Below are 6,904 nucleotides of genomic sequence, written 5' to 3'. Positions count from 1 at the left end.
GTAAACTGGTCCGATACACAAAAAATATACACACTGTTTTTGAAAGTATAGCCACAATACTTAAGCATTATATGTTTAAACATGACTCAAAAATCACTCTAACATTTATAAAATCGCTTACTATCCTTGTCTGTACATAGTTATCCAGTTTTTCAACTCCATTGTCATGTCGACATTGGCGTAATAGTACTTATATATTTATATGCTGTCCTATCATTTATAACTCAGGAGCTTACACATTTAACACATTTTTGTGATGTTGCTTCAACTTTCATTTTGAAACTGGAAAAACAAAATGGCTCAATAAAATGTAAAAATAAACACTATCCCCTTAAAAACAAACATAATAAGTGCTATCATTGATTTCAGTGATGCAGTCTGTACATATCTGTTCACATCTCCAAAAATGTGTCTTTATGTGATATAGTGTGTGCATTCTTTCTGCCTTGTCCGAAGCAAACCAAGGAGGGGAGAATGCCTGAATGGTAATAACCTGTGCCCTGAAGGGTGTGGTAAAATGTTTTGGCACGTAGCCTTTTCTGGGTTTGAAGACAGCTCTTGACAAGTCCGGTCCAAACTCTAAGCAAGAGCCAATGCCCGACAGCGTTTGAAGGTCCCCGACACGTTTGACTGAATTCTAAGCATGTACCAGTGCAGTCTTTGATTAGACTACATGTAAACTCACTGTATCCAATGGCTCGAACGGCAGGCCTGTGAGTGCTTTTAACAAGTGTAAGAGCTCTATTAACTCTGAAAACCACAGATGATTGGGCCATTCTGCCACAACTAGCAGAACAGTTTCCCTGTCCTCCCTAATTTTGCACCATACTGAAGTATAGTGGATGGGAGGGAATTCATACTTGTGTCCCCGCTGGCAATTTGTAGGCTAGAGCACCCAGGCCCAGTGGAGCATGACTTATGGCGCTTTTCCACTACACAGTACCAGTTCGCCTCGGCTCAACTCGACTCGACTTTGTTTGGTTTTCCACTGTGTAAAAGTTGTACCTGTACCTGCTTTCGGGTACTTTTTTTCGTACCACCTCCGGCGAGATTCTGAGCGGGCTGAGGCGATACTAAAATGTGACGTAAAAACAATGCCGACTGCTGATTGGTCAGAGAGAATCGTCACTATTCACTGCGTCATCATTGCGCGCGCCAGACGGAGTATCCAGAATAACTCCGCCATTTTTAAATAGTTTGCACAGATATAGCCTACAAAACTATTATTATGGCACAGCGGGAGCGCCATTTACAGATGGCACTTCGATGATGCAGCACATGCCCGAGAACTCGAGCGGCTTTAAGGAGAGAGGAGATTGCTGCAATGTTGTCCTTCAACCAGGCCTTTCTGGGAACCCTGAGCCAGCTTGTCCAGGCACTGAACCGGCGGGATGCTGTTCCACCGCCCCTGGACTGAAACCCCTTTGTTTATTTTAATTAAATGTTTGCACTACATGTAACATATGTATATAGTTGGATGTGTGAATTTATATTAATATTATATTTTTTTCTATTTGTATGCGTGTTTAAATAAAACCTTTTTGAAACTTATTACAAACAGTGTCTTTTTTGATGGTTTGCTTTTTACAAGGGTTTGAACAAGTATTTTCAGATTGTATACTGTGATAACCTTTAATGAAAAACAGCAGAGACAACATATTTAATGATAATGTATTTATTTAGCAATTAAAATAACGCATCAGACCCTCTCGTACATCTCTGCCCTCCTCCTCAACACCCTGTGCCACTGCCACCACAGGCTCTGCTGCTGCAGGTGCATCCCAGTCATTGTCATAGTCCTCTCCGTGACTCTCACAAAGGTTATGCAAAGCACAGCAAGTAAGAATCATAGATTTCACAATTGTAACATCACAGTCATTTCTTTTCATGAGGCAACGCCACCTTCCCTTCAGTCTACCAAAAGCGTTTTCAACCACTACCCGTGCTCGACATATTTTCTTGTTGTAGATCTGCTGTTCTACTGTCAGCCGTCCAGTGTCAGTGAATCGGTAGCTCGGTTGAAAGCCCAAACAGACGGTCTGCCGCGGCGACTTTGCAAAGCTAAACAGATCTGAAACACATAAACCATGCACATTTTAGTACGTAATACTGGTAGCTATAAAGTTGATTAAATACTTTGCATATAGTATAGTATTTACACATATGCAAACGTTAGCTATGTTAGCATAACTTAACCTCTTGCGTCGGCTGTGAACAACCGGATTCGTCTCGTAGTCTGAACTCTGTAGTAATTCCCAAACTCTCCTGTTTTTTCAGCAGTGTTTCGTTTTGCTGCCCTCAGCCTCTCATGAAACAACGTTTGTCTTCTTGCTGTGAGAAACAGCCACATCCCGAGGATCAAAAACAGCATACACTCGATTTCCTCCATTGTCCTGTGTGTGTGGGTAGCGGATGTGTGTCGCGTATAAGATTACGTCATGGCAGTTTCCTGTGGTGTCGCTATGACGACCGGGTATTATTTGTGGCGGTACTGTCTGCAATGGAAAACGGAGCGAAAAGCGAGCCGAGTCGAGGCAAGCCGAGGCGAGCTGGTACTGGTAATGGAAAAGCGCCATTAGGGAGTACTACAGGCGAAAATGCGTCATCTATGGGGATGCAAATAGATTTATTTCAGCTTCCCTGAATAGATCCCACGTCATCGAAAATGTCTGATGGCAAAGTCTCCATTCTCCTTGTATAATGCCCTGTCATGAGAGCAAATCTACGCCATGTGACAAATTCCAATAATTTAAAGGATACTTTCTGTTGAGGCAAACCAGGCTGTAGAATAATTAAACGGCAAAGGTGCTTGTCCACTTGTACACAGGAAAATTCTACGCCCTGTCCTACAACCTGTCCTCTTTAGTTTAGAAGTCAGCGATCGCCGAAGCACCAAAGGGGGTAGAAGAAAAACTCTGAACCACCCGCTGTGATTAGAAGTCCAGTGACATGCAGAGTATGAGAGAATTGTTGCTAACATGAAGGTGAAAATTCTGGTGAAATTGTTTTTGAAATTTTATTTGCTCGATGACTCGCACAAATCAGGTGAAGAACAAAGCGCTATCTTCCAATTAGAATTTTTGTGATTTTAGAGAGCATTAGAGATTGGATATCCTGTGGAGATCCCCACAGCATCATCAATGACACAGTGTTGAAATGACTGACTTGAAAGGGAACTGGACAGATGACTGAAATAATTTACTGAAACGAATGAAACAGACAGTGAAGAAAGATAAGTAGCTTGAGTTTGGCTATCATATTGATTAGCACATGTGAGTGAGGTAAAGAGAGTGCAAAGAGTTTTAAAAATATGAGATGGTCACGGGAATTATGCTTCCTCAAGATAGAACTCTTTTTTTTTTTTCATCACTTATCCGTGGTTTGGAATTAAAGGGATCTTACTTCCTCAAAGCTAATCACATATCAACTCATTATTAAATCAGGCTAGATACATTTTAACGCTGGTTATTCTCTAAAACACCTTAAGCCTACTCTGCTTGAAAAAAAAACTGTAATTATTTTGTCTGAGATGGAGCACTTGAATGGGAGAAATTAGTACACAATATGGCGGATGTAGAAAAGGAAGTCCCACCTTACAGGTAAAAACAGCCAATCACCTTTCAGATACAGGCAGTTAACTTGAGAACAAGCATGCACATTAGCTAGACCAGCCAGAAAAATGTAGTTATTTAATGTGAAATATTGTTATTACAAGTTCCGAGCACATGAATGACCGGGCAAAATAGTATTTACGAGTAGGAAACTCGGAATTCTAGATGATACCCGTGTTGACGAGTTGTGATGTTGGAAGGTGCGAGTCAACATGAAAGATAATGAAAAGCAATGATTTAGTGTTTTATTTCATTAATATTAATATGTTAAAATGGCTCAAACATCGCGTTTTTTTAAGGAAATAAATTAATAATTTGTTAAATACCATCCATTAATCATATGCCATATAAAAATTATGCAGGTGCGTTCAGTTATGCGTATTCACTTGAAAGTAAAAGAAAAAAAATTCCCTAATTAGTGCGTGACATGACGTAACAACGCATGCCCGACTCGGAAGTAGGAGCTTCACGGGAAGGCAACATTTTATGTCGCCTGTATCTGTAGAAAATACGGTAGCTGCCCGGGAGTGTTCCCAAGATGGCTGCCGAGTGAACTAAAGACAACACATTTCTCACACTTGCCTTGAAAAAACTTTAGTTTAGACGCGCACTATTATTGCTGTTAGGAATTAAGAAATAAAATTATATTTTGTTGCTTAGGACAAGTTAAAAAAATCTGACGAAAGACAACACAGCAAGACTAAATATACATGGTTAAAGCTATTCAACATATGTGCAACGTAAATAATATTGTTCTAAATATATTTAGCTCTAAAACATGACAGGCCAACTCATTAAGAATAGTTTTTTTTCTGCAGTGCAATTTAACTGCTATTCTAAAATGAGTCATTTTAATTTAATCACTTTAATTTTATGTTTTACAGTATTGTATAATCGCTTACTTAACATACGTTTCTTTAAAAACACCCCAAATGTTGGCAGTCTTTCTTCATTCACCTCAGTTCATCGTCACGCTCTTTAATGTAGGCTGGTGGTGGCGCGAAGCACGCGCTCCTCCCCCACCGTTAACCTTGTCAGACACCCGCGAGCTCTATTTGATGAGAACTGTTAACGTCTCCTTCTTGTCAATTCAGGTATGTAATGTGTTAAACCACCGACATATAATCAACACCCTATTATAATCATGTGTAAATAACGGCCATCCGTGTATAACTATATTTCATAGCAGAAAGTTAAGCATTTTTTAAAGTAACGTCGAGTTTTAAAATGTGAAAATCTGCCTCATCCTACTAGCGTCAGGCTAGTTAAAAGTTGTGTATGAGCAGAGACGGTTTGGTCCCGGATAGTGTCTTGTTCTTTTGTGTATTTGTTTATTTTATTTTTTTATATATATATATATATATATATATATATATATATATATATATATATATATATATATATATATATATATATATATTGTAGTACATTGAGGTCATTACATATTTATTGTGTTAACATGAGCATTATAATTTAGATCTAATTCATGAACATTTGTTAATTCCGTGGCTGATACTATTTAACTAGATACAAAAATTATTATTTTTTTTGTTTGTTTTGAAGAAAGGGCTTGCTTGCGAGTTCTGAGTTATTTTTACAGTTATTTTGTTGTGCGGTAGTTAGGGTGTCCTTACGGATTCTGTACGAGGTGCTTACTGTTAGTAATACACCCACGTTTTCCCTCATACTTTAAAACCCCCCTTCTGTCATAAAAATGGAAGAATTTAGAACAGAAAATGTTATTTAACTGAAGAGAAACTCAATAGCAATTATTGTGGAGAAAACAGGAGCAATCTGGCAGTAAATTAAATGCTGTTTTTTATGTATTTATCATTTGTAGTTCCTGGTACCCCAAAAATGGCAACTATAGCACTAGGTTTTATGTCAATTGCATAATTTAGCAGTCCCATTAGGATTTGGCAGCACTTATTTGCCTTCAATTATTTTAGTCCATAATAACCGAATATGCAGCTTGCAACAAAAATAAATACACACAAAAATACAATATATACTGTGAGATATGGCTATGAGTTCAATAGAAGTCCCCTAATTTTTTTTAATATTAAATGTTCGGCCTCATGAAATGCAGGTATACTTTGGTAAGGTTAAAATAGAAACTTGCAGTAAAACTAAATAAAAAATACAAATGATAAGTTCCTGACTTGATTATTGCATAACCTGATCACAAACTTTTGATGTAACAGCGATTACTGAGCATGTGAAATGCTAATCACATTGTCCTATCCAAATGAGGGATTTTAAGCGAATATAGAAATGCAAATCATAAACAAATTTCATAAATACAACTGTGCAGTCTCCAATCCTCACCTCTGACCATTTAGAGCAGCTCTTAAAGAGATAAAACGCTAGCTGAGATGTACACGTGCTGTTTAACCTCCTGAGACCCCTACATGACTGCTGTGTGCATTATCCATTTCACTTTTTGATTTGTAACTTGTAGCAGAAGCAAAAAACAAACAAAAAAATAATTCTAGAGCAAATCGTTTTCCTAAAAATGTATTTTAAGGAAAGACGTTAATAGACATTACAGCTGATTTTCTATATAGCTGAATAAATTATTATTATTATTATTCAGAGTAATGGCCAGACTCATCCACTCACTGCCAACAATGTTAAAATAAAATTTAGCGTTAGAAAATTCGGAATCTATGTACCGATTACTCGGTGAGCCAGAAGTTTAACCCTTAAATGACAATCTAGAGTTTTGCGAACAGTATTCAGTCAGTTTTAATTGATTTAAATGATTTTAAATTAATTAAAACCGACTTAAGCCAAAATACAATGTCCACCCATGTGGACAAGGTTAAAAGTTTCGACAGGCTTTCGACTGTGAACACAAAAACGATCCGGTTTCGCTTTAACATTTGTGTAATGGCAAATGTTCCTGGTCATAGGCCTTATTCACAGCAGCACAATCTTTGATTTTTGACAGGAATGGCAACAAGGCTGTGAGGAATAGACATATAGTCTCTTCAATGGGCTCTAGTGCAGTTTAAAGTGTTTTTGGAACATTCCACTGACAATTTGGAGCTTTAAATATGGAATTCCCCCTTCAGGAATTTGAAATTGTTCAGACTTTACTTTTCTCATGACTGTCATACCCTGGTAACAGTTCTGCCCTTACCTTAAGGCTGCTCTCTTTCACAGTGAGAGGACATATATGACTCTTGTTTGTTTACTGTCAATCTAAGATATTTGTTGATGTTTTAAAAAACCTTTGCAAAGTCACTAGTTTGTACATGAGCAATGAGTTCAGAAAGGACGGATCTTGC

The sequence above is a fragment of the Xyrauchen texanus genome, chromosome 17 (assembly GCF_025860055.1).
Source record: "Xyrauchen texanus isolate HMW12.3.18 chromosome 17, RBS_HiC_50CHRs, whole genome shotgun sequence".
Lineage (NCBI taxonomy): Eukaryota > Metazoa > Chordata > Actinopteri > Cypriniformes > Catostomidae > Xyrauchen > Xyrauchen texanus.
Note: the sequence above shows the minus strand (reverse complement) of the source record.